General features: G+C 37.1%; 2 non-coding genes across 2 annotated transcripts; both read left to right on the top strand.

Moving 5' to 3' along the window:
- Positions 1–8591: 8591 nt before the first annotated feature.
- On the top strand, positions 8592–8698 carry LOC128290069 (small nucleolar RNA R71). Its single transcript, XR_008279710.1, has one exon. It is a non-coding gene; the product is annotated as a small nucleolar RNA R71 (small nucleolar RNA).
- A 16083-nt stretch (positions 8699–24781) lies between these two features.
- Positions 24782–24888, top strand: LOC128290005 (small nucleolar RNA R71). Its single transcript, XR_008279645.1, has one exon. It is a non-coding gene; the product is annotated as a small nucleolar RNA R71 (small nucleolar RNA).
- Positions 24889–27758: the final 2870 nt, after the last annotated feature.

Raw genomic sequence — 27758 nt, 5'->3', positions numbered from 1 at the left:
TGATTGTAGTGATTCGTAACAAGTAATAAATATTTATAATGAAGATCAGACCTAGACTAACTATTATCACGATGAAAAGGCAAGCGCACCTATCGAATAATAGTATAGTAACGGCAAGACCGGGATATCGTACCCAAGGGAACCAAAAGTACTAGTAATAACTATCTTTTTATTATTCAGCCTAAGAATAAAAGGGATTTGTTTTAATTAACTAATTATTTAAACTAAGAACGCACAGAGAAAAGAATTGGGGAATTGCTTTTGGGAAAATCGATTGACTTGAGACAATACCTAAGGAAAAATCCACCTAGACTTTACTTATTATTTTGGCTCCGAATCGGACGATTTATTCATTCAACTTGTTCCGTAGAGATCCCTAAGTTATGTTATTATCCCTATTCAAGACTAATAACGTCTAATCCCTAGGTTGAATAATCGAGACTTTTCTCTAATTAGCACTCTAGGGTTGCATTAACTCGGTCTATGGATCCCCTTATTAGGTTTCACCCTAATCCGGCAAAATCTTGTCACCCGATTTCTAGGCGCGTAATCAACTCCGCTTAATTATGGCAGATGTACTCTTAGACAGGGTCTATTCCTCCTCTGAATAAGAGCATGTCTTGAATTAGTATCCTAGGATATCAAAACAAGAATTAAGAACACATAATTAAGAACAAGTTAAATATTTATCATACGATTCAGAAAATAATAACAAGATTCATCTTAGGTTTCATTCCCCTTAGGTATTTAGGGGATTTAGTTCATAACTAAATAAGAAAACATCTCAGAAGAATAAAGAATACAAAACATAAAGAAAACCCAAAACTCCTGAAGGGAAATTAAGGAGAGATCTTCAGTCTTGATGATGAATCTGGCTTCTGAGATGGATCAATCGGCTTCCTTAGGATAATTCCTTACCTCTCTTCTCCGTCTCCCCTTTTCTCTTCCTCTAGTGTTTATTTATAGGCTTTGCAATGCCTAAAAACCGTCAAAATTGGTCTTTTCTGAATTGGTCTCAACTTGGGCTCAGCAAGGACACGCCCATGTGACACGTCCGTGTTTGATTACTTCAGGCCGTGTTCGAGCCTACCAAATTGACACGGCCGTGCGGTCTACCTGTGTGAGGAGGTCCAAGCCGTGTTGATTTCGAACTTTGGCCCATTTTCTCTATTTTTGGCCCGTTTCTTGTTCCTTTCGCTCTTCTATGCTCTTCTAAGTACAAAATATGAAATTAAAGCATTAGGAGCATCGAATTCACTAATTCTAATGAGAAATCATCCATAAAATGCATTAAACATGGGGTAAAAATATGTATAATTTATGGTTTATCAAATACCCCTACACTTAAGCATTTGCTTGTCCTCAAGCAAAATCCTCAACTCATAATCAAAATAAATTCTTCTCAACTTATAATTCTTGTCGATAATATCTCAAAATAATCCATAGTAATCATACATTGAGAGTTCAACTAAAAGAACGTAAAAGTTTCAAACATTCCAAGTTGAGTATTTAATCATGCAAACATAGGTGTCTCTTCGCATCTAAGTAATTACCTTTGATTCAAAATATCATAGAGTTTCATATCCTCACTAAAGATTCACTAAAATCACTCGAGGTGTTTAAGGACAATAAATGAAGCACTCAATAGTCAATAATGAAAAGTCATTACCATAGGCTTGCATGAAAATCAAATCTCCACCACTATAATTTAAGATGATACATCAATCAAAAGGTCTTTAGAGGGTTGTAGTACAGCTTGGTTAGGGGGTGTGGTCACAAGCTGAAAGAATGGGTTAGAATCGAGATTGAATTGAAAAATTGCCTAACTAGAAAAAGAATTAACCTTCACTTGCGTACAACAGAGCTTCTTCTCAGAATATGGAATTACTAATATGAATACATAGTTTTTTTTTTTAAGAACAAGTTAGATAAAGAAGAAAAACATAGATAAGAAAATTTTCCAACTCAGATCTCGACAAAAATAGGGATCAAATTAATTTGGGGGATTTCAACAATAATGGTTTAATGGTTAATATTAAGGGTAATACAAGGAATGGCTTGTTAGGCTCAAGGGGGTTTACTAGGGGTTAATCGTGGAGGTAGGCTTTTCATGGCATGAGTGGGTTAATCCTAAGTGCCTTAATCATTTTGATATATCAAATCAAATGGTGTGGTCTCGACATACATAATCAAGCAAGTTCTAGAATAACAGTTCAATACTGACGCACTCAAAGCAATAATAAAAGTGAGCATGAAAGGATGAATAGATGTTCAAAAGGCTCAAAAATCTCACAAAAATTATGGCTTTTTGATGTTTAGACTCGTGAATTCTAATGCAAAGTAATATCTAGACTTGGGGAAACAACCTATAGTTTAATTTCTTAAAAATCAACTTATCATGCTTGATTCTCTAATGTCTTAAAGTTTAAAAAAATCAATGCATAAATCCCTATGTTTTAATTCACAATATATCAATCAAAATCATAAATCAATTAAAATATATCCTAAATATGATATGCGAGTTTTTCATGAAAACAAGGTGATTATTCAGGGATCTTTTTCTGATAGTGAAATAAATACCCCCCCACACTTCAGATGTACATTGCCTTCAATGTACAATGATAGATGTTAGAGAATAAAAATAAGATAGAGAGAGAAGTGAAACTTCCTGTATGATGAATTCCTCGAACTTAGAGTTTTGGTGAGTGATCGGTTTGAGAGTGGAGGAGGATACTCCGGCAGTCGTATAGGTTCATTAGGCCATAAGTCCTGCGCCAAAAGAATATTATATCTAGTGGTAGCTATGGTCGTGGTCGAGCAGGACATGGCAGTCATGGAGAACCTTCCCCGGTGGAGTTGTAGTTCCTATGTGATGATGAGCTTAGGAGTTCTATATCACTATGATAAAATCAAGAACTTTTTAGGAGATATTAGGAAGTATAAGGATTTAAAACGAAATGACCGAAATAAAGAATAAAAATAAAATTCTAAAATCTAATAAAAATAATAGAAATATTTTCAATAATAAGTAAAAACATAAAATAATAAATAAATATTTCTAAACATCTTCATCACTGGATCGTTCGCGAGGCGGGACTGGCGATGAGATGGGAATGTGCTGACAACTCTGTTGTAGAGTAGCATCAATGTTGTCAAATTGTTGAAAACACTGAAGCTTGAATCGAATAAGGTGCTCAGAGATGTTAGCATATGAAGCTGCCACATGAACTGGACGAGAGGGTAGTGGTGGTTGAGAATAAGGATCAGGGAGTGGAGAAGGGGAGATTTTGGCTAGGGCTTTTGAAAGGAAGAAGACAATGAACAGTGATTTGCTTATATAGGGGAGGGCCACACGGCCTAGGGTCACGTCCGTATACGTATGAGGGTGAGCCCGTGTGTTTCGAATTTTTCAATTTTAGGTCGTGATTGGTTATTATTCCATGCCCGAGTGTCTTAGGCGTGTGTGGTACATGGCCATATCGCACGGCCGTGCCTAGCTTTGTTCACTTCTCCCCCGCCCATGTTAAGGTGCCACGCCCGTGTATTGTCGTCCACGGCTTAGCGGCACGGGCATGTCTCATGCCCGTGTCGAAAAAATAGAATCGAGCATTGTCCCTGGCACGCTCGTGGGTTTCCATTTCCACACCCGTGTTCTTCTATCAAACTCACCTACGGCCACGTCGCACGGCGTGGGGATTTATCGCATCCCGCATTTTGGGGAAATCATTTACTCTGTTTTTGCACGACCGTATCGCACAGTTGTGTTTCTCTCCGTGTTTGGCACATGGCCTTACGCACGACCGTGTTACCGGCCGTGTGGTGCTGGGAACCTGTGCTTCAAATACTCTGTTAGTGACCTAAATGTTTAAAACTTGAATTTAAAATAATTTAAAATGGTTAGTACTCGGGTTGCCCCCCGAGAAGCGCTTGTTTATAGTCTAAGCTCAACTGTTACCTTGTTAGTATACTTAGGGCGGTTTGTGGAGTCGTAGCTCCTCTCCATCGATTTTAAAATCCTCACCATTATAAAGTTTGAGACGCTGTCCGTTTACTTTAAAAGTACCATATGATGGGTGACTTACCTCTATCGTGCTATATGGATGAACAGATTGAATTACGAAGGGTCCTGACCATCGTGATTTTAGTTTCCCGGGAAACAATTTGAGTCCTGAGTTGTATAGTAAGACAAGATCTCCAACTTCAAATTGTTTTCGTTGCTTTAAACGAACGTCATGGTGCCGCTTTGTTGCTTCCTTGTATAGGCGTGAACTTTTGTTTGCATTGGCTCGCCATTCATCTAGCTCGTTCAGCTGCATCATCCTGTTTTTTCCTGCAAGTTCGAGATCAAGGTTTAGAAATTTAATAGCCCAAAAAGCTTTGTGCTCTAGTTCGAATAGGAGATGACAACTTTTTCCATAAACCAGTCTGTAAGGTGATGTCCCTATAGGAGTCTTAAAAGCAGTTCTGTAAGCCCATAAGGCATCGTCTATTTTTGTTGTCCAGTCTTTCCTGTTTGATTCTACCGTTTTTTCAAGGATCCGTTTGAGTTCTTGGTTTGCTACTTCAGCTTGTCCATTAGTTTGAGGATGGTATGGGGTGGCCGTTCTATTATGAACTCCGTATTTCTTAAGGGTTTTTTCAAATTGGGTATTACAAAAATGAGTGCCCCTGTCGCTGATAATTGCTCTAGGTGTTTCGAATCTCGAAAAGAGTTTTTTAAGGAAGCGTACTACCACTCTAGCATCATTAGTAGGTAGAGCTTGAGCTTCTACCCATTTGGACATGTAGTCAACTACTACTAAGATATATTTATTTCCAAATGAACTAGGGAATGGGCCCATGAAATTGATACCCCACACATCAAATATTTCACAAGAAAGCATATAGTTTTGAGGCATTTCATCACGTTTAGATATGTTACCTGTCCGTTGGCATTTGTCACATAAAGTAACATACTAGCTGGCGTCTTTGAATAACGAAGGCCAATAAAAACCTGATTCAAGTATTTTGTGTGCGGTCTTTGTTCCACCATAGTGTCCTCCAGTTGGCCCTGAGTGGCAGTATTCCAATATTTTTGATATTTCTGATCCTATAACGCAACTTCTGATGGCTTGATCTGCACATCTGCGAAACAAAAATAGATCGTCCCAAAAGTAGTTTTTTACATCATTAGAGAATCGCTTCTTTTGCTGGTGTGTTAACCCTTTTGGGGATAATGTTAGCAGCTAAAAAATTCGCGATGTCTGCAAACCAAGGTACCTCGGAGTTAGATATAGCGAAAAATTGCTCTTCAGGGAATGAATCATTAATTTCCACGTCATCTAGTTCTCTGGTATTGGTTTTCTCGAGCCTGGACAGATGATCAGCCGCTAGATTTTCAGCTCCTTTCTTATCCTGAATTTCCAAGTCAAATTCCTGCAAAAGGAGAATCCATCTGATGAGTCGAGGTTTTGCATCGGCTTTAGTTAAAAGATAGCGAAAGGCGGAATGGTCAGTGTAAACAACAACTTTAGAAAATATGAGATATGATCGAAATTTATCAAAAGCAAAAACCACAGCTAGTAACTCTTTTTCCGTAGTAGTGTAGTTTTCTTATGCAGCCGTTGAGGTTTTGCTGACGTAATAAATAGGTTGAAAATGCTTGTCTCTTCGCTGTCCCAATACTGCACCTACTACAAAATCACTCACATCACATATTAGTTCAAATGGCAAGTTCCAATTAGGTGCAATTATAATTGGAGCATTAATTAATTTATCCTTTAAAGTATTAAATGCTTCTAAACATTCCTGATCGAAGTTAAAAGGTATATCTTTTTCTAGCAATTTAGTTAAAGGTTTAGCTATTTTAGAAAAATCCTTAATGAATCTTCTCTAAAAACCAGCATGTCCTAAAAAGCTTCTAATAGCTTTAACTGAACTAGAAGGTGGTAATTTCTCGATTGTTTCTACTTTAGATTTATCCACCTCAATCCCTTTACTAGAAATTTTATGCCCTAGTACAATACCTTCTTTAACCATAAAGTGACATTTCTCCCAGTTAAGCACAAGGTTTGTTTCTTCACATCTTATTAAAACTCGTTTTAAATTTTTAAGGCAGAGATGGAAAGAGTTACCGAATACTGAAAAATCATCCATGAAGACTTCTATGATATCTTCCACAAGTTCGTTGAATATAGCTATTATACAGCGCTGAAAAGTAGCAAGGGCATTACATAATCCAAAAGGGATTCTACGATAAGTGAACGTTCCATATGGGCATGTGAATGTCATCTTTTCTTGATCTTCAGGAGCTATTGGGATTTGGAAGTAGCCAGATAGTCCATCTAGGAAGCAGTAATACATGTGCCCAGATAATCTTTCTAACATTTGGTCAATGAATGGCAAGGGGAAGTGATCTTTTCTTGTGGCGTCATTCAGTTTCCTGTAGTCTATGCAAACTCTCTATCCTGTAATCGTTCTTGTTAGGATTAACTCATTTTTGGTCATAACCGTCATGCCTCCTTTCTTGGGGACAACTTGCACTGGACTTACCAAGAACTGTCAAAAATAGGATAAATAATTCCAACATCTAGAAGCTTAATTACCTCGGCTTTTACAACTTCCTTCATGTTGGGGTTTAGACATCTTTGAGCTTGCACACATGGTTTGTATTCATCTTCCATTAAAATTTTGTGGGTGCAAAAAGAAGGACTGATTCCTTTAATGTCATAAATTTTCCATGCTATGTCCTTATGTTCTTTTAATACTTGGATTAATTCCTCTTTCTCCTTGGGTTGCAAATTAGAAGCAATAATAACTGGTAATGTAAAATTATTTCCAAGGAATGCATATTCTAAATGATTTGGTAATTGTTTAAGTTCTAGTTTGGGAGGCTCCTCAATCGAGGGTTTTTGCCTAAGTTCATCGTTGATCTTAATACCCTCATATTCTACTTGTTTTGACTGATGGTTATTAGGTTTCTCAGCTATCTCCTCGTCTTGAACTGGACACGGTTCTGTCGTCTCCTCTTGTACAATTTCTTGAAAAGAGTCTTGAGTAATATGATCAATAGAGTCAATGAAATAACATGAATCATCTTGTTCTCTAAAGAATCTCATAGCATCATAAATTTTAAAGATCATTTCCTCGTCACCTACTCTAAGTACCAATTTAGCATCACCCACGTCAATCACGGATCTAGCAGTGGCTAGGAATGGATGCCCTAAAATTAAGGGTACTTCCATATCTTCATCCATGTCAAGCACAACAAAATCAACAGGGAATATAAATTTATCTACTTTTACGAGTACGTCTTCTATAATACACCTGGGATATTTAACAATCTATCGGCTAATTGAATACTCATCCTAATGGGTTTAGGTTCCCCAAGACCAAGCTGTTTGAACATTTTATAGGGTATCAAATTAATATTAGCGCCTAAATCAGCTAGTGCTTTTTCAATATTCAGATTACCAATTAAGCAAGGGATAGTAAATCTTCTTGGATCTTTTAGTTTGGTTGGCAGCTTATTTTGGAGTATAGCGGAGCACTCCTCGTTGAGTTCTACCATAGATAATTCCTCGAACTTCCTTTTATTTGTTAAAAGCTCCTTCAAAAATTTTGCATATGTAGGCATCTACGAGATAGCTTCAACAAAAGGTAAGTTGATATGTAATTGCTTAAAAAGTTCAAGAAACTTACCGAATTGTGCGTCAATACGGTCTTTTTTTAATTTTGCTGGATATGGAACCGGTGGTGTATATTCCTCCGGCATTGGTTTGTCATTATTTTCGGGTTTTTCTTCCCTCCTTTCACTTTCCACGGCTTCTTGTGCTAACTTCTTTTCAGATTTCACTAACACTTTTCCACTCCTTAGTGTAACCGCTTTGACATGCTCTCTTGATTTGGTATTACTAAATAATTTTTCTGGTGGTCTTTCCGAGATTAGTTTAGAAAGCTGGCTTATCTGAGTTTCTAGTCCTTGGATTGATGCTTGTTCATTCTTAAGTGCTGTCTCGGTATTTTGGAAACGGGTTTCTAACATTGATATAAATTTTGAGACCATCTCCTCAAGGTTTGGTATCTTCTCTTGTTGATAAGGTGGCTGTTGAAAACCCTGAGGATTTTGTGGCTTTTGATTCCCTTGACCTCCCTAGGAAAAATTTGGGTGGTTCCTCCAACCTGCATTATAGGTATTACTGTGTGGGTTATTTTGAGATCGAAAGTTATTGTTACCCATATAGTTGACTTGTTCTTCTTCAGTTGTAGGATTGAAGGATTGGTATTCTGTATGCACACCTCCTCCGCTTGAGTCACACCTCATTACTGGATGTAGCTGCGTAGAACCAAGAAAACTATCAATCTTTTTATTGAGAAGTTCTACCTGATTAGAGAGCATGGTGACTGAATCGATGATATAAACGCCGGTTGTTTTTGTTGGCTTAGTCCTCATGACTTGCCACTGATAGTTGTTCAGTGACATCTCCTCTATGAATTCGTAGGCATCTTCCAGTGCTTTATTGTTGATGGTTCCACCAGCAGTTGCGTCAATCATTTGTCTTGTCGAGGGATTCACACCATTGTAGAACATTTGAACTTGCAGCCATAGAGGTAACCCATGGTGAGGGCACCTTCTCAATAGATCCTTGTATCTCTCTCATGCATCGTAAAGTGTTTCTAAGTCCATCTGCATAAAAGAAGAGATATCATTGCATAATTTAGCCATTTTAGCTGGCGGAAAATATTTTAGTAAAAATTTCTCGGTCATTTGCTCCCAAGTAGTGATAGACCCTCGTGGTAACGAGTTTAACCACTGTTTAGCTTTGTTTCTCAGTGAGAAGGGAAATAATCGAAGACGGATGGCATCATCAGAAACGCCATTGATTTTGAATGTATTGCAAAATTCCAAGAAATTTGCTAAGTGAGTGTTGGGATCTTCATCCTGCAAACCATCAAAATGAACAAATTGCTGTATCATCCGAATAGTGTTAGGTTTTAATTCAAAATTATTCACAGCAATAGTAGGTCTAACTATACTTGATTCAGTTCCTGTTAAAGAAAGTTTAGCATAGTCATACATAGTACATGGAGCAGATCTGGATTAGCTGCAATTACAAGAGGCAGATGATTGTCTTGGTTTTCAACCATCTCGTTGGTTGGAGGTTGAGTATTTTCTTCTTGTTCGTTTTCTGTGTATCGTAAACTACGCCTTATTTCTCTTTGATTTCTACGAACTGTTCGATCGATTTCTTCATCAAAAAGTAAGGGTCCTGACGGGTTTCTTCTAGTCATAAACTATAAAAACCTATCAAGAGAAAGAAAAAGTAAATTACTAAATAATAATAATAATTAAATTAAATTAAATTGCAAGAAAAATAAATGGCTAAAGTAATAAAAATTTAGTGTTCCTAATATTTCAGTTCCCCGGCAACGGCGCCAAAAACTTGATCGCAGTGATTCGTAACAAGTAATAAATATTTATAACGAAGATCAGACCTAGACTAACTATTATCACGACGAAAAGGCAAGTGCACCTATCGAATAATAGTATAGTAACGGCAAGACTGGGATATCGTACCCAAGGGAACCAAAAGTACTAGTAATAACTATATTTTTACTATCTAGCCCAAGAATAAAAGCGATTTGTTTTAATTAACTAATTATTTAAACTAAGAACGTACAGAGAAAAGAATTGGGGAATTGCTTTTGGGAAAACCGATTGACTTGAGACAATACCTAAGGAAAAATCCACCTAGACTTTACTTGATATTCTGGTTCCGAATCGGACGATTTATTCATTCAACTTGTTCCGTAGAGATCTCTAAGTTATGTTGTTATCCCTATTCAAGACTAATAACGTCTAATCCCTAGATTGAATAACTGAGACTTTTTTCTAATTAGCACTCTAGGGTTGCATTAACTCGATCTATGGATCCCCTTATTAGGTTTCTGTGACAACCCGAATTAGGGCCTAATCGGAATAGTGGTTTCGTGACCACAAATCCGAGATAGAAATAATTGTTTTATAAATATTTTGGGGTTTATGATATGATTGCATGATTGTGTGAAAACTTCGTGATGAAATTCTATGCCTAAAGTGTTTAAATTGAAAGTAGGGACTAAATCGAATAAATTGCAAAATTTGCATACTAGAAATTTTTAGTATGAAATTGTTTTGAAATATTTATTAGGAAGTCTTAAATAGCAATTCTACCAATTTTAAGTTCATGGACAAATTTAGGACATGGAAGGAATTTTTGGAAAGTTTAGTAGTAAGGGTATTTTGGTCATTTTGATATTAAATGAAATAAAATGGGAAAAATAACACAAAATAGTCATCTTCCCCATTTAGTTGCTGCCGAAACTTCACTCTCTCCATAGCTAGGGATTCTTCAACTTTCAAGCTCCATAATCAAGAAAGGCGCGGAACTGACCTCGAACGGGGGAAAGAAAAAGTTTTGGACTAAATTGCAAAATTTCCATATTTTGCACCAAGGTAAGTTGTATGTAAATATTACAATAATTTCATGTACATTCTTATATTTCAGCCTATTATATAAATATACTAGCTGATGTTAAAATATAAATTGACTATTGGAAGAATGGAAATAAATACAGAGAGAGAGATCCCGGTTGAACATTCGGAGAGATCGAATGAAATAGAGGGAGCGTAGCTAGGTCACATGTATGATGCTGAGTGCACATCATGTGTACAAGAAAGCTACGAGACACCTCAGTAGCTAGGTCACATGCGTGATACGAGATGTATCCCATGTAGACAAGAGAGCTAGGTGAAAGATAAATGTAGCTAGGTCGCATGCATGATTCCAAGTGAAGGACACCATGTAGACAAGAGAGCTACGTGAAAGATAAATGTAGCTAGGTCGCATGCGTGATTCCAAGTGAAGGACACCATGTAGACAAGAGAGCTACGAGACAAATCGGCTAGGTCGCATGAGTGGTACTAAGTGTTCCCCATGTGTACAAGAGAGCCGAACTAAATGAAGTATGATGGTGGGGTCAGTGTCTTTGAAACCGTTAAATTTCGAGGATTGATCCGAATTGTTCAACGGGATGGTTTTGTGGTGACATTGTGGTTTGGACCTACACTTATAGTGAATGAAATGTGGTGAAAATGAATTGTGGCATATACATATATACGATAAAATGAGGTTAGCATAAAGAATGTGTGAAAGAGTGAAATTAGTATTAAAACTGTTTTAGATGGCAGCAGTGACGTGATTTTGAAAAATCACCAAAAATAGGAGGAATATAATTAGAGGTTGAATGAGATGTGAAATTAAAGCTTAATGAGTCTACTTTCATATAAAAGAAGCAGGGCAAGCAAAGGAATTCAATATTTTGAGATATTTACAATTGTAACTGACTTGCTCAGGATGAATACGTGATCCCCTGTTTCCACTTTGAAAAATCATTAAAATTGTACAAATCAAACTAAGAAATATAGTTTACATGCCTAAATTCCTTATTGAGACTAGTTTTAAATACAACAGACTTCAGGGTTGTTTGAGTTATGTACTGAGAGAAATTCAATTCGTAGTGGACAGAGGTCAGGCCAGTCGAGCTGTGTAACAGGGAAACTTTAACTAATAAACTGTACTAATCTGCTGAACCAAAATTATAAAAAAATTTATCAAGAAGCTTTATGAGTCTAGATTCAGGAAATTTTACGGATATGAATTTCGAGTTTTGTAACTCGAGTTATGATTTATTTAGTGAATATGACACAGCAGAGATAGCTTAATCGAAGTGGAATAAGTAGTGAAGTTAAAGTAGACATACTTGAATTGTTGTGTAAACATGTTATATTCTTAAATTAGTATTTACATACTACTTACTAAGCTATAAGCTTACTTGCTTTCTCTCTTTTGTCTTATAGTGTTCTCCAACTTGCTCAGAGTCAAGGATCGTGAAGATCTACCCGCACTATCATACTTTGGGGTATTTGAACTAAATGTTTTGAATTATGGCATGTATAGTAGCCAAAAATTATTTTGTTATGTGTCATATTTGTCTAGGTTTAAAATATTAATTACAAAGATTTCGACCGGTTACTTTGTACAAGCCATAAAAGTTGGCTAATATTGTTCAAGATATATGTTATACGATGCATTATCAAATGGGATGACATATTTCTATCTTGGTATATGTTATGTTCGGTAATACCTTGTATCTGCTCCGCATGACAGTAATTGGTAAGGGTGTTACATTTAGTGGTATCGAGCTATGGTTTAGTCGGTTCTCGGACTAATAAAGTGTGTGTAAAAGTCTAGCTATACATGCCATAAAAATATTGTGATAGTGTGGTGACTCGATTATTCTAAACTGTGTTTTGTTTTAATATAGTAATGGATCCCAAGGAACTACTACCGATGATGTCTTAGTAATGCGCCGGCTCCCGACAAGGGACCGCTACCGTGGAAAGTAGACCGAGACATTGGGACAAGGAGATGAGGCTCGGACGCCTTTCTCCAAATGATGAACAATTGGTATATTGAATTTATTCGAGCAAATCCAAATGCTCAACCTCCTCCACCCCTCCTATACCTCGACGATTCTGTAGAGTCGCTCAAGGTATAAATTTGGTAAGAATGAACAAGCCTCCGGTTGACAAGATTCAAAACAAGGGGTCAAGAGTTTAGAGCAAAGGTTGATGATGATCCCGAGAAAGCGGAATTCGGCTTGAAAATTCTACCCGTATTTGATGAGCTCTCATGTACACCGAGGAATGCTTAAAGTGTGTCAGATCACTTTTGAGAGATTCGCCTACCACCGGTGGAAGACTTTGGTTGCAGTGGTGCCAAAAGAAAAGTTACTTGGGATTTCTTCCAGAAGAATTTAGAAAGAAATACATAAGTCAACGATTTATTGATCAAAACGGAAGGAGTTCCTTGAATTGAAGCAAGGAAAATGTCTCATCGCAGAGTATGAACGCGAATTTGTAAGACTCAAAGAAGTATGCCCAGAATGTGTGTCCACCGAGGCCATTATGTGTAGAAGATTTGAAGATGGGCTGAATGAGGACAAGAAAGTGTTTGTAGGATTTTGGAGTTGAAAGAATTTGTAGTATTGGTTGATCGAGCTCTTAAAGTCAAGAATTGAACAAAGAAAGAAGAAAAGTGCTATTGAGGCTCGAGATGTCGAAAAAGACGATAAGTAAGCCATTTCAATCTCAACCAAAGAGGTCCAAAGAGACAAACCCTCGAATGACAGCTTCAATTGGGGATTTACACAGAGATCGTGGTAGAGCATATTCGGGTCTAAAGCTCAAGCTACTTGGTGGCAAGTGTGGGTAATGTGCGACCTAGAAAGCCCGAGTGTCAAGAATGTGGTAGGCAACATTATGGTGAGTGTTGGGGACCGAGCGAGCTTGTTTCAAAAGGTTCTCATGAGCATTTTATTAGAGACCGTCCGGAGAAGGTTAAAGAAGAAAGATTTCAGAGTGTTAGATGAATACCACCGCTAGTAGAGGTAGACCACCGAGAAATACCGGAGGTGGGACTAGTAGTAGAACTGTGATGAAAGATTTAACGGCAAGATCGTAAGCTAGAGCACTGCTAGAGCTTATGCTATACGTGCTCGAGAAGATGCATCATCTCCGATGTCATTCTTCGGTACATTTTCTCTTTATGATACTATTGTTATTGCATTGATTGATCCCGGGTCCACCCATTCCTATATTTGCATGAATTTAGTATCCAATAAAAAGTTGCTGTTGAATTTATCGAGTTTACGATTAAAGTGTCGAACCCTTAGGCCAATATGTGCTAGTTGACAAGGTTTGCAAGAATTGCCCATTAATGATTCAAGGTCACTGCTTTTCCGCCAACTTGATGTCATTACCATTTGGTGAGTTTGACGTTATCTTGGGAATGGACCGTTAACATTGTATGATGCTAAGGTAGATTGTAAACAAAAGACACTAGAGTTAAAATGTGAAAATGGAGAAATTTCGTGGGTTGAAACAGATTTAATCAAATAAATTGCCTATGGTGATTTCGCACATGTCTCGCATTGTAAATACATGAGAAAAGGGTGTGAAGCTTATCCGGCTTATGTAATGAATGTTGAGATGTCTCAACTGAAATTTGAATCAAGACCTATAGTCCTGTGAGTTTCGGATGTATTTCGGAGGAATTGCCCGGGTTGCCTCCAAACAGAGAGATAGATTTTGCCATTGATTTGTTGCCGGCATCGCACCGATCTCGATTGCTCCATATAGAATGGCTCAATTGAATTAAAAGAATTGAAGGCTCGATTGCGGGGAGTTAACAGACAAGGGATTTGTGAGACCGAGTTTCTCTCCCTGGGTGCTCTGTATTATTCAGAAGAAGAAGGATGGTTCAATGAAACTTTGCATTGATTACCGCCACTTAATAAGGTGACTATAAAGAACAAGTACCCATTGCCGAGGATTGATGATTTATTCGATCGCTTAAAGGGGCCACAGTGTTTTCAAAGATTGATTTGAGGTCCGGTTACTACCAAATTGAGAGTTAAGGAGTCGACATGTGCAAAACCGCCTTTAGGACAAGGTATGGACATTATGAGTTTCGGTGATGCCTTTTGGCTTAACAAATGCTCCACCATATTTATGGACTTAATGAATCGGATTTTCCTACCATATTTGGATAAGTTTGTAGTAGTGTTTATAGATGACATTTTAATTTATTCTCGAGATGAGTTTGAACATGCCGAACACTTGAGAACTATATTGCGATCTTGAGAGAAAAGAAACCGCTTGCCAAGTTTAGTAAAAGTGAGTTCGCTTCGTGAAGTCGGATTTTGGGGCATATAGTCTCGGTGATGGTATTCGGTGGATCCAAGCAAGATTTCTGCGATCGTTGATTGGAAACCGCCAAGAATGTATCTCGAGGTTAGAAGCTTTTAGGCTTGGCCGGTATTATAGGCGCTTTGTTGAAGGATTTTCGATAATTGCCTCTCCTATGACTAAATTGTTGCGAAGAATGTTAAGTTTGAATGGACCGATAAATGTCAACAGAGTTTTGAAAAGTTGAAAGCACGATTGATCAAGCACCAATTTTAGTACAAATTTTAGTCGAAAGGAGTTCGTAATTTATAGTGATGCATCATTGATGTGCCTTGGATGTGTGTTGATGCAAGAGGGCAAAGTAGTAGCTTATGCTTCGAGGCGCTTAAAACCGCATGAGAAGAACTATCCTACACATGATTTGGAACCGTCATTGTTGTTTTTGCCTTGAAGATTTGGCGACATTATTTATACTGTGAAAATGTCGAATTTTTACCGATCACAAAAGTTTGAAGTACTTGATGAATCAAAAGGACCTAAATTTGCGACAAATAAGATGGCTTGAATTATTAAAGGATTATGATCTAGTGATTGATTATCATCCGGAAAAGCAAATGAAGTTCTTGACGCCTTGAGCGTAAAATTTCTTTTCACTTTGAGAGCCATGAACACGGGTTAGCATTGTCTCGATGACGGGTCAATTTTAGCAGAGATGAGAGCTAAACCGTTATTTCTCCAGTTGATTTGTGATGCTCAAAAGAATGATAGTGAGTTGCGGATCAAGAGAACTCAATGCGAATCAAAGTTATGACTCGATTTTCGAGTTGGACCAGATGACTGCTTGATGTTTCGAGACGTAATATGTGTGCCGAAAAATGATAAATTGATTCGTAAAATATTACATGAGGCGCACAATGGTCATTTATCGCTTCACCCCGTAGCACAAAATGTATAATGATTTAAAGAAGTCGTATTGGTGGCGGTATGAAAAGGGACATTTCAATTTGTAACTAAGTGTTTGATCTCAACAAGTAAAAGTGAACATCAAGTACCTTCGTGATTACTTCAACCGGTAATGGTGCCCGAGTGGAAATGGGACAAGATTACCATGGATTTTGTAACCGGTTTGCCTTTAAATCCTAAAAAGAAGGATGCTGTTTGGGTAGTGGTTGATAGATTAACAAAGTCAGCCCACTTTATACCAAGACGCACTGATTACTCACTTGATAAATTAGCCAATTATATATTGCTGAAATTGTGAAGTTGCACGAGTACCTATGTCTATAATATCGATAGAGATCCAAGATTTACCTCGAGATTTTGGAAAAGTTACAAGAAGCTTTGGGTACAAAATTGAACTTTAGTACCGCATTTCATCCACAAACAGATGGTCAAACGGAAAGAGTAATCCGTACTCAAGATATGCTTAGATGTCTGTGTTTTAGAATTTGGAGGTAGTTGGGAGAAATATCTATCTTTGATTGAGTTTGCCTACAATAACAGCTTATCAATCAAGTATACAAATGGCACCGTCTTTAAGCCTTATATGGTCGTAAGTGTCGGACTCCTTTATATTGGACCGAGCTTAGTGAGAAACAGATTCACGGAGTTGATCTAGTTAAAGAAACCAAGAGAAAATAAAAGTAATTCGGGATTGCTTGAAAGTCGCTTCAGATCGACAAAAGTCATATGCGATTTAAAAGAAAAGAGATTGAATTTCAAGTGGGTGATAAAGTGTTCTTGAAGGTGTCACCATGGAAAAGATTCGAGATTTAGTCGAAAAGGCAAGTTGAGTCCGCTTTTATTGGGCCGCATTTAGATTATTGAGAGAATTGGACCAAGGGCATATCGGTTATTCTTACTACAGAGAGTTAGAAAAGATTCATAACGTGTTTCATGTATCAATGTTATGACGTTATCGTTCGATCCTTCACATGTGATTTCCCAATGAAATTGAGATTCGATCGGATATGACCTATGAGGAGGAACCAATAAAGATTTTGGCTCGAGAAGTTAAACAGCTTAAGAAACAAAAGTATAGCCTTAGTGAAAGTATTGTGGCACGGACATGGGATAGAAGAGGCTACGTGGGAACCCGAGGAAGCTATGAGGAAACAAGACTCAAACCTCTTTATCGTAAGATTTTCGGGACGAAAATCTCTAAAGGGGGAGAATTGTGACAACCCGAATTAGGGCCTAATCGAATAGTGGTTTCGTGACCACAAATCCGAGATAGAAATAATTGTTTTATAAATATTTTGGGGTTTATGATATGATTGCATGATTGTGTGAAAATTTCGTGATGAAATTCTATGCCTAAAGTGTTTAAATTGAAAGTAGGGACTAAATCGAATAAATTGCAAAATTTGCATACTAGAAATTTTAGTATGAAATTGTTTTGAAATATTTATTAGGAGGTCTTAAATAGCAATTCTACCAATTTTAAGTTCATGGACAAATTTAGGACATGGAAGGAATTTTTGGAAAGTTTAGTAGTAAGGGTATTTTGGTCATTTTGATATTAAATGAAATAAAATGGGAAAAATAACACAAAATAGTCATCTTCCCATTTAGTTGCTGCCAAACTTCACTCTCTCCATAGCTAGGATTCTTCAACTTTCAAGCTCCATAATCAAGAAAGGCGCGAACCGACCTCGAACGGGGAAAGAAAAAGTTTTGAACTAAATTGCAAAATTTCCATATTTTGCACCAAGGTAAGTTGTATGTAAATATTACAATAATTTCATGTACATTCTTATATTTCAGCCTATTATATAAATATACTAGCTGATGTTAAAATATAAATTGACTATTGGAAGAATGGAAATAAATACAGAGAGAGATCCTGTTGAACATTCGAGAGATCGAATGAAATAGAGGGAGCGTAGCTAGGTCACATGTATGATGCTGAGTGCACATCATGTGTACAAGAAAGCTACGAGACACCTCAGTAGTAGCTAGGTCACATGCGTGATACGAGATGTATCCCATGTAGACAAGAGAGCTACGTGAAAGATAAATGTAGCTAGGTCGCATGCGTGATTCCAAGTGAAGGACACCATGTAGACAAGAGAGCTACGTGAAAGATAAATGTAGCTAGGTCGCATGCGTGATTCCAAGTGAAGGACACCATGTAGAAAAGAGAGCTACGAGACAAATCGGCTAGGTCGCATGAGTGGTACTAAGTGTTCCCCATGTGTACAAGAGAGCCGAACTAAATGAAGTATGATGGTGGGGTGTCTCAAACCGTTAAATATCGAGGATTGATCCGAATTGTTCAATGGGATGGTTTTGTGGTGACATTGTGGTTTGGACCTACACTTATAGTGAATGAAATGTGGTGAAAATGAATTGTGGCATATACATATATACGATAAAATGAGGTTAGCATAAAGAATGTGTGAAAGAGTGAAATTAGTATTAAAACTGTTTTAGATGGCAGCAGTGACGTGATTTTGAAAAATCACCAAAATAGGAGGAATATAATTAGAGGTTGAATGAGATGTGAAATTAAAGCTTAATGAGTCTACTTTCATATAAAAGAAGCAGGGCAAGCAAAGGAATTCAATATTTTGAGATATTTACAATTGTAACTGACTTGCTCAGGATGAATACGTGATCCCCTGTTTCCACTTTGAAAAATCATTAAAATTGTACAAATCAAACTAAGAAATATAGTTTACATGCCTAAATTCCTTATTGAGACTAGTTTTAAATACAACAGACTTCAGGGTTTTTGAGTTATGTACTGAGAGAAATTCAATTCGTAGTGGACAGAGGTCAGGCCAGTCGAGCTGTGTAACAGGGGAAACTTTAACTAATAAACTGTACTAATCTGCTGAACCAAAATTATAAAAAAATTTAGCAAGAAGCTTTATGAGTCTAGATTCAGGAAATTTTACGGATATGAATTTCGAGTTTTGTAACTCGAGTTATGATTTATTTAGTGAATATGACACAGCAGAGACAAATTTTAATCAAGTGGAATAAGTAGTGAAGTTAAAGTAGACATACTTGAATTGTTGTGTAAACATGTTAGATTCTTAAATTAGTATTTACATACTACTTACTAAGCTATAAGCTTACTTCGCTTTCTCTCTTTTGTCTTATAGTGTTCTCCACTTGCTCAGAGTCAAGGATCGTGAAGATCTACCCGCACTATCATACTTTGGGGTATTTGAACTAAATGTTTTGAATTATGGCATGTATAGTAGGCAAAAATTATTTTGTTATGTGTCATATTTGTCTAGGTTTAAAATATTAATTACAAGATTTCACCAGTTACTTTGTACAAGCCATAAAAGTTGGCTAATATTGTTCAAGATATATGTTATACGATGCATTATCAAATGGGATGACATATTTCTATCTTGGTATATGTTATGTTCTGGTAATACCTTGTATCCTGTTCCGGCGACGGTAACGGGTAAGGGGTGTTACAGTTTCACCCTAATCCGGCAAAATCTTGTCACCCTATTTCTAGACGCGCAATCAACTCCACTTAATTATGGAAGATGTACTCTTAGACAGCGTCTATTCCTCCTCTGAATAAGAGCGTGTCTCGAATTAGTTTCCTGGGATATCAAAACAAGAATTAAGAACACATAATTAAGAACAAGTTAAATATTTATCATACGATTCAGAAAATAATAACAAGATTCGTCTTAGGTTTCATTCCCCTTAGGTATTTAGGGGATTTAGTTCATAACTAAATAAGAAAACATCTCAAAAGAATAAAGAATACAAAACATAAAGAAAACCAAAACTCCTAAAGGGAAATTGAGGAGAGATCATCAGTCTTGATGATGAATCCGGCTTCTGAGATGGATCAATCGGCTTCTTAGGGTAATTCCTTACCCCCTCTTCTCCGTCTCCCCTTTTCTCCTCCTCTAGTGCGTATTTATAAGCTTTGGAATGCCTAAAAACCCTCAAAATTGGCCTTTTCTGAATTGGACTCAACTTGGGCTCAGTAGGGACACGCCCGTGTGACATGCCCGTGTTAGATTACTTCAGGCTGTGTTCGAGCCTGCCAAATTGACACGGCCGTGTGGTCTACCCGTGTGAGAAGGTCCAGGCCGTGTTGATTTCGTACTTTGGCCCATTTTCTCCCTTTTTGGCCTGTTTCTCGTTCCTTTCGCTCTTCTATGCTCTCCTAAGTAAAAAATATTAAATTAAAGCATTAGGAGCATCGAATTCACTAATTCTAATGAGAAATCATCCATAAAATGCATTAAACATTGGGTAAAAATATGTACAATTTACAGTTTATCTGTGCTCAAAGACTCTATTAGTGACCTAGATGTTTAAAAAAAATTGAAATTTAAATAATTTAAAACTGTTAGTGCTCAGGTTGCCTCCCAAGAAGCGCTTGTTTATAGTCTAAGCTCGACTGTTAGCTTATTGGTTTATTCAGGGTGGTTTGTGGAGTCGTAGCTCCTCTCCATCGTCTTTAAAATTCTCACCATTATAAAGTTTGAGACAATGTCCATTTACTTTGAAAGTACCGTGTGATAGGTGACTTACCTCTATTGTGCCATATGGAAGAACATATTGAATTACAAAAGGTCCTGACCATCGTGATTTAAGTTTCCCAGGAAACAATTTGAGTCTTGAGTTATATAGGAGGACAATATCTCCAACTTCAAATTGTTTTCATTACTTTAAACGAGTGTCATGGTGCCGCTTTGTTGCTTCCTTGTATAAGTGTAAGTTTTCGTATGCATTGGCTCGCCATTCATCAAGTTCATTCAGCTGCATCAACCTATTTTTTCCTGCAAGTTCGGGATCAAGGTTTAGAAATTTAATAGCCCAAAAAGCTTTATGCTCTAGTTCGAATGGTAGATGATAACTTTTTCCATAAACAAGTTTGTAAGGTGATATCCCTATGGGGGTCTTAAAAGTAGTTCTGTAAGCCTATAAGGCATTATCTACTTTTATTACCCAATCTTTTCTATTTGATTCTACTGTTTTTTCAAGAATCCGTTTGATTTCTCAGTTTTCCACTTCAACTTGTCCATTAGTTTGAGGATGGTATGGGGTGGCTATTCTATGATAAAATCCGTATTTCTTAAGAGTTTTTTCAAATTGGGTATTACAAAAATGAGTGCCCCTGTCACTGATAATTGCTCTAGGTGTTCCGAATCTTGAGAAGAGTTTCTTAAGGAAACGTACTACCACTCTAGCATCATTAGTAGGTAGAGCTTGAGCTTCTACCCATTTGGACATGTAGTCAACTACTACTAAGATATATTTATTTCCAAATGAACTAGGAATGGGCCCATGAAATCGATACCCCACACGTCAAATATTTCACAAGAAAGCATATAGTTTTGAGGCATTTCATCACGTTTAGATATGTTACCTGTCCGTTAGCATTTGTCACATAAAGTAACATACCAGGTGGCGTCTTTGAATAACGAAGGCCAATAAAAACCTGATTCAAGTATTTTGTGTGCGGTCTTTGTTCCACCATAGTGTCCTCCGGTTGGCCCTGAGTGGCAGTATTCCAATATTTTTGATATTTCTGATCTTGTAACGCATCTTCTGATGGCTTGATCTGCACATCTGCGAAACAAAAATAGATCGTCCCAAAAGTAGTTTTTTACATCATTAAAGAATCGCTTCTTTTGCTGGTGTGTTAACCCTTTTGGGGATAATGTTAGCAGCTAAAAAATTCGCGATGTCTGCAAACCAAGGTACCTCGGAGTCAGATATAGTAAAAAATTGTTCTTCAGGAAATGAATCAGTTATTTCAACTTCATCTAGTCCTTTGGTATTGGAGTTCTCAAGCCTGGATAGATGATCAGCTGTGAGATTTTCAGCTCATTTCTTATCCTGAATTTCCTAGTCAAATTCCTGCAATAGGATAATCCATCGAATGAGTCGAGGTTTTGCATCAGTTTTAGTTAAAAGGTAGCGAAGGGCGGAATGGTCAGTGTAAACAACAACTTTAGACAATATGAGATATGATCGAAATTTATCAAATGCAAAAACCACAGCTAGCAATTCTTTTTTCGTAGTAGTATAATTCTCTTGTGCAGCTGTCAAAGTTTTGCTAGCATAATAGATAGGTTGAAAATGCTTGTCTCTTCGCTGTCTCAATACAGCACCTACTGTAAAATCACTCGCATCACACATTTATTCAAATGGTAAGTTCCAATCAGGTGCAATTATGATTGGAGCATTAATTAATTTATCCTTTAAAGTATTAAATGTTGCTAAACACTCCTGATTGAAATTAAAAGGTATATCTTTTTCTAGCAATTTAGTCAAAGGCTTAGCTATTTTAGAAAAATCCTTAATAAATCTTCTATAAAAACCAGCATGTCTTAAAAAGCTTCTAATAGCCTTAACTGAACTAGGAGGGGGTAGTTTTTCTATTATTTCTATTTTAGATTTGTCTACTTCAATCCCTTTACTAGAAATTTTATGCCCTAATACAATACCTTCTTGAACCATGAAGTGACATTTCTTCCAGTTAAGCACAAGGTTCGTTTCCTCACATCTTATTAAAACTTGTTTTAAATTTTTAAGGCAGAGATGGAAAGAGTTACTGAATACCGAGAAATCATCCATAAATACTTCCATGATATCTTCCACGAGTTTATCAAAGAAGGCGATCATACAGCACTGAAAAGTGGCAGAAGCATTACATAATCCAAAAGGCATTCTACGATAAGCAAAGGTACCATATGGGCATGTGAATGTCGTATTTTCTTGATCTTCAGAGCTATTGGTATTTGGAAGTAGCCAGAGAGTCTGCCTAAAAAGTAGTAGTACATGTGCCCGGATAATCTTTCCAACATTTGGTCAATGAATGGCAAGGGGAAGTGATCTTTTCTTATGGCATCATTAAGTTTCCTGTAGTCAATGCAAACTCTCCATCCTGTGACTGTCCTTGTTGGGATTAATTCATTCTTCTCGTTGGTCACAACCGCCATGCCTCCTTTCTTAGGGACAACTTGCTCTGGACTTACCCAAGAACTATCAGAAATAGGATAAATAATTTCAGCATCTAGAAGTTTAATTACCTCAGCTTTAACAACTTCCTTCATGTTGGGGTTCAGTCGTCTTTGAGCTTGCACACACAGTTTGTATTCATCTTCCATCAAAATTTGTTGGGTGCAAAAAGAAGGGTTGATTCCTTTAATGTCTGAAATTTTCCAAGCTATGGCCTTTTTATGTTCTTTTAATACTTGGATTAATTCCTCTTTCTCCTTGGATTGCAAGTTAGAAGTAATAATAACTGGTAATGTAAAATTATTTTCAAGGAATGCGTATTCCAAGTGGTTTGGTAATTGTTTAAGTTCCAGTTTGGGAGGCTCTTCAATAGAGGGTTTTTGCTTAAGTTCATCGTTTATCTTAATGCCCTCATATTCTACTTGTCTTGAAGAATACTCATTAGGTTCATCATCTGTCTTCTCTTCTTGAGCTAGATACAATTTCGTCGTGTCCTTCTGTATAATTTCCTGAAAAGAGTCTTGAGTTGTATCATCCTATTCCCTAGAAAACCTTATAACATCGTAAATTTTAAAGATAATCTCCTCGTCACCTACTCTAAGTACCAATTTACCGTCACCCACACCGATTACAGCCCTATCAGTGGCTAAAAATGGGTGCCCTAAAATTAAGGGCACTTCCACATCTTCGTCCATGTCAAGCACAACAAAGTCAACAGGAAATATGAATTTATCTACTTTCACAAGTACGTCTTATATAATACCCCTAGGATATTTAATAGATCTATCGGCTAATTGAATACTCATCCTAGTGGGTTTAGGTTCCCCAAGACCAAGTTGTTTGAACATTTTATATGAAATCAAATTAATGCTAGCGCCTAAATCAGCTAGTGCTTTCTCAACATTCAGAGTACCAATTAAGCAAGGGATAGTAAAACTTCCTGGATCTTTCAGTTTGATTGGCAATTTGTTTTGGAGGATGGCTGAGCACTCCTCGTTGAGTTCTACTATAGATAAGTCCTCGAACTTCCTTTTATTTGTTAGAAGCTCCTTCAAAAATTTTGCGTATGTAGGCATCTGCGAGATGGCTTCAACAAAAGATAAGTTGATATATAATTGCTTAAAAAGTTCAAGAAACTTACCGAATTGTGCATCAATGCTGTCTCTTTTCAATTTTGCTGGGTATGGAACTGGTGGTTTATATTCCTTCGGCAGTGGTTTGTCACTATTTTTGTGTTTTGCTTCCCACCTTTCGCTTATCACGACTTCTTGTGTTAGCTTCTTTTCAGGTTCCTTTAACACTTTCCCACTCCTTAGTGTAACTGTCTTTACATGCTCTTTTGATTTGGTGTTACTAGGTAAACTTCCTAGTGGTCTTTCTGAAATTAGTTTGGACAGCTGGCCTATCTGAGTTTCGAGCCCTTGGATCGACGCTTGTTGATTTTTAAGTGCTGTCTCGGTGTTCTGGAAATAGGTTTCCGAAACTGAGATAAATTTAGACAGTATCTCTTCAAGGTTCGGTTTCTTTTCCTGTTGATGGGGTGGTTGTTGAAAACCCGAAGGATGTTGCGGTCTTTGATTTCCTTGACCGCCCTACGAGAAATTGGGATGGTTCCTCCAACCTGCATTATATGTGTTACTATATGGGTTATTTTGGGATCTAGAGTTATTGTTACCCATATATTGGACTTGTTCCTCCTTGATGCTAGGGTTGAAGGGTTGATACTCTGTACATGCTCTTCCTCCATTCGTCTTGCACATCATTACTAGATGTACCTGAGTAGAACCAAGTAAACCATTAATCTTTTTATTTAAAAGTTCTACCTGGTTTGAGAACATAATAACCGAATCAACGTTATAAACACCTGCTGTTTTAGTTGACTTAGTCCTCAAGACTTGCCACTGATAGTTATTCAGTGACATCTCTTCAATAAATTTGTAAGCCTCTTCAGGTGTTTTGTTGTTGATGGTTCCCCCAGCTGCTGCATCAATCATTTGCCTAGTCGACGGATTCAGGCCATTATGGAATGTTTGAACCTGCAGTTAAAGCGATAACCCATGGTGAGGGCACCTTCTCAGTAAGTCATTGTATCTCTCCCATGCATCGTAAAGAGTTTCTAAGTCCATCTGCACAAACGAAGAGATATCATTACGTAATTTGACCGTTTTAGCCGGTGGAAAATATTTTAATAGAAATTTTTCAGTCATTTGTTCCCAAGTAGTGATTGACCCTTGTGGTAACAAGTTCAACCACTGTTTAGCTTTGTTCCTCAATGAAAAAGGGAATAACCGAAGACGAATGGCATCGTCAGAAATGCCATTAATTTTAAATGTATCACAGAATTCTAGGTAATTTGCCAAGTGAGTGTTTGGATCCTCATCCTGCAAGCCATCAAACTGAACAAATTGCTGTATCATTTGAATTGTGTTAGGTTTCAGTTCAAAATTATTTGCAGCAACAGCAGGTCTAACTATACTTGACTGATTAGCATAATCATACATAGTACGCGGAGCAGGATTCTGATTAACAGCAATCGCGGGAGGTAGCAGATTTTCTTGGTTTTCAGTCATCTCCTCGGTTGGGGTTTGAATATCATCCTCTTGCTCGTTCTCTGTGTATCTTAAGCTTCGCCTTATTTCTCTTTGGTTTCTGCGAACTGTGTGATCGATTTCTTCGTTAAAAAGTAGTGGTCCTAACGGGTTTCTTCTAATCATAAACTATAAAAACCTACCAAGAGAAAGAAAAAAGGAAATTAATAAATAAAAATAAAATAGAATTAACTTGCAAGAAAAATAAATGGCTAAAGTAATAAAAATTGAGCGTTCCTAATATCTTAGCTCCCCTGCAACAGCGCCAAAAACTTGATCGCGATTTTCATGTGACAGGTTTCAAATATTTATAAAGAATCGTTCTTGAAACTAACTATTATCATGATGTAGGCAAGTGTACCTATCGAACAGTAGTATCGTTTTAGCAAGACCGGATTGTCAAACCCAAAGGAACTAAAAGTACTAGTAATGACTGTCTTTTTATTATCTAGCCTACGAATAAGGGGTTTTTTTTTAACTAACTAATTATCTAAACTAAGAATTCACAGAAACTAGAATTTGGGGATTACTTTTGGAAAACGATTGAATTAAGACAATACCTAAGGAAGAATCCACCTAGACATCACTTGTTATTCTGACTCCGAATTGAACAATTTATTCATTTAACTTGTCCCGTGAGATCCCTAAGTTATGTTATTATCCCTATTCAAGACTAATAACGTCTAATCCCTAGATTGAATAACTGAGACTTTTCTCTAATTAACACCCTAGGGTAGTATTAACTCGATCTATGGATCCCTTTATTAGGTTTCACCCTAATCCGGCAAAATCTTATCACCCTATGTCTAGGCGTGTAATCAACTCCGCTTAATTATGACAAATGTACTCTTAGACAGGGTCTATTCCTCCTCTGAATAAGAGTTTATCTTGAATTAGTATCCTGGGATATCAAAACAAGAATTAAGAACACATAATTAAGAACAAGTTAAATATTTATCATACAATTCAGAAAATAATAACAAGATTCGTCTTAGGTTTCATTCCCCTTAGGTATTTAAGGGATTTAGTTCATAACTAAAAAGGAAAACATCTCAGAAGAATAATGAATACAAAACATAAAGAAAAACCCAAAACTCCTGAAGGGAAATTGAGGGGAGATCTTCAGTCTTAATGGTGAATCCGGCTTCTGAGATGGATCATCGGCTTCCCTTGAGCAGCTCCCTGCCTCCTTCTCTCTGTGTCTCTTTTCCTCTTCCTTTAGAGCGTATTTATAGGCTTTAAAATGCCTAAAAGCCTTCAAAATTAGCATTTTCTAAATTGGACTCAACTTGGGCTCGGCAAGGACACGCTCGTGTGCAATTACTTCAGGCCGTGGTCAAGCCAGTTAAATAGGCACAGGCGTGTGGTCTACCTGTGCGAGTCATGCTTCGATTCTGCCAAATTGACACGACCGTGTGGTCCGCCCGTGTGAGGAAGTCCAGGCTGTGTTGATTTCGTACTTTGGCCTATTTTCTCCGTTTTTGGCTTGTTTCTCATTCCTTTTGCTCTCTTATGCTCACCTAAGTATAAAACATGAAATTAAGGCATTAGGAGCATCGAATTCACCAATTCTAAGGAAAAATCATCCATAAAATGCGTTAAGCATGGGGTAAAAATATGTATAAATTACGGTTTATCAAAAGGATTTAGCCCAGACAAGTAATCCTAATTGACTAGATTTAGCCTAGACTAGCAATCCGACAAAGCCTTATGGTACATGGTATAATGAGAAATTAGCCTGGACTGGCAACTCTATTGTATAAATTGTGACTCGAGAGAGTGTACCCAAAAGGTACTACTTAATGTATATACCCTGAGTATACTACCTGGGAATCCATCGAAATTGCAATGTTCCAACGAGAGGCATCCTTGAAACGTAGAAAAGTGAAATGAGATAAAAGATTATGATGTAATGAGCTTACCTATATTTAATCGATGATTCCGTAATGAGCTTACCTATATTTAATCGATGATTCCACGATGTATAAGATTGAATTGCATGAACGGCAGCATACGATAGGTAACTTATTGAAAGTATTGATGGAATGAATGTCCATGTATGCTTGTTTGGAAAATTATAATGAGTAAACTCGTATAGCTTAAGTAAATATGCTAAATTGACTGAATTGAGTCATATGGTTGTGATGGTATGTATATGATGATATGTAAAAGAAAAGTTTAGATTATGACATATTTATCCATGTTTTGTTTGGCCCTCATATGAAATCATGTACATGGCATGCTTGATTGAATGATATGATAATGATAATATGACTATAAGGATAAAAGTTATATGTATGAACATGTGTATGAGAGACAAATTAGGGATCTTACGACCCCACCCCCTTACCAGAGTGATGTTTTGTAAAGGATTTTATGATATTTGTGCTGAAATAAGCTCAAGAGTATGAGACTAAAAGAGTTCAGCGGTAGAATGATTG

This window comes from Gossypium arboreum, chromosome 2 (genome assembly GCF_025698485.1).
Source record: "Gossypium arboreum isolate Shixiya-1 chromosome 2, ASM2569848v2, whole genome shotgun sequence".
In the NCBI taxonomy this organism is placed as follows: domain Eukaryota; kingdom Viridiplantae; phylum Streptophyta; class Magnoliopsida; order Malvales; family Malvaceae; genus Gossypium; species Gossypium arboreum.
The sequence above is the reverse complement of the archived record's forward strand: the minus strand, read 5'-3'. Positions and strand labels throughout refer to the sequence as shown.